This window comes from Palaemon carinicauda, chromosome 8 (assembly GCF_036898095.1).
Source record: "Palaemon carinicauda isolate YSFRI2023 chromosome 8, ASM3689809v2, whole genome shotgun sequence".
Classification (NCBI taxonomy): Eukaryota; Metazoa; Arthropoda; class Malacostraca; order Decapoda; family Palaemonidae; genus Palaemon; species Palaemon carinicauda.
This window is the reverse complement of record NC_090732.1, coordinates 97,916,297-97,918,095: the sequence shown is the minus strand read 5'-3', so window position 1 is coordinate 97,918,095 and position 1,799 is coordinate 97,916,297.

Here is a 1,799-nt window from a genome sequence, read left to right as displayed (position 1 = left end):
TTGCTCTTTTTTTATCTCTTTGTGTTAATCCGATCATTATTCTTACCATAGCTCTTTGAGCTGTAACTAACTTATGTTCAAAGGCTCCAAGTTTTTAATGCATATGTTGATACTGAAAGGACCATCTCATTAAATACTTTTCTTTTTATAGAAAGTGATATTTTACATTTCACAATTTCATTTTGTTTATCAAAAGCTCTTCGTCCTATGCTTATCGGTCTTTTAATTTCTGTCTCATGTCCTGGAGAAACACTTACTGTCTATCCTAAATACACGTATATTGATCAACAACCTCTAATGGTTCGTCCATAACACTTCTTGGTTGTCTCTGCCTTTTCATTGAACATTATCTTAGTTTTACTCATATTCGTTTTCAGTCCCACATTTCTGACTTCTCTACTCAATTCTTCTATCATCATTTGCAATTCCTCCCCATATCCACTAAACAGAACTATGTCATCTGCAAATCTTAACCTGTTAAGATATTCCTTATCAATGTTAATTCCTGCATTTTCCAATCAAAATTTTTAAAAACATTTTCTAGACATGCTGTAAATAATTTTAGGGATGGGATCCCCCTGTCTAACTCCTTCCACTCTCTCTCTCTCTCTCTCTCTCTCTCTCTCTCTCTCTCTCTCTCTCTCTCTCTCTCTCTCGCAATATATATATATATATATATATATATATATATATATATATATATATATATATATATATATATATATATATATATATATATATATATATGTGTGTGTGTGTGTGTGTGCAGGTATGAGAGAGAGAGAGAGAGAGAGAGAGAGAGAGAGAGAGAGAGAGAGAGAGAGAGAGAGAGAGAGAGAGAGAGATTTATATAATTGTGACTCACCCACTTGCACTTCACTTTATTCAAGTGAACGGTATAAAAAATTCCTGTCGATAATGTATCCATCATCAAAATAAAAACGAAAGTAAACTTCTAATATCTGACGTTATTGCTACTCTGGCACGATGAGCCAGCCGTCTCGACGAACCGGAAGTGTTACAGATGTGCAACAGACGAATTACGGCTGCATGATTGATTCATGTTTCCTGGATTCTAAGAACTGAATACTCATATACATCTAATACCAACGCGAGGGGCTATGACGACAAGGTTTCACTTATTGAATAACTCTTTCAACAGGCGTTTCCCCATATAGAACAGATGTATAATATCCAACTGTGCAACAAAAGTGAAAAAAAAAAGTATATGTTGATGAAACTTTTAAATGGACCTTCAACAGTTAACAAAGCAAGTAAAATCAGATCATTAGGAGCCACAATAAAATTTTCTTAAACAGCATCAAGCTTAACTACATGATACAGTAAATACTAGGCACACACAATAGAACAGACGAAACTAGCATGTCTAGCAGTACATACACAAAAATATCTAGTCATTAACTACATTTATGACAACTACCCGTATATTATCCCCACTTTCACTAGCGATTTTACGGTCTTTTAAATAACCTTAGCCTTCACGGACGGCCAGAGAAAAATTCTTTATTTCTTGGACATATAAGCCGACAACCATCTGTGCTAAAAAAATAAATAAATAAATAAATAAATAAACGTTTTGTCTGAAAGTCAACAAGCCAACACCTATTCCAAACTGGATCTTATTCAAAGGACTTCCCGAAGTGTTATTAATTGACAACTTGGCTAGGGGCGCTAACCTGATTACTATTCGCCAGTGAGACTCAAGCTTTACATATGACTCATGAAACTCTCATGTATACAAATACTTATTACGCTGTCATGGGAATGTTAACCGAACA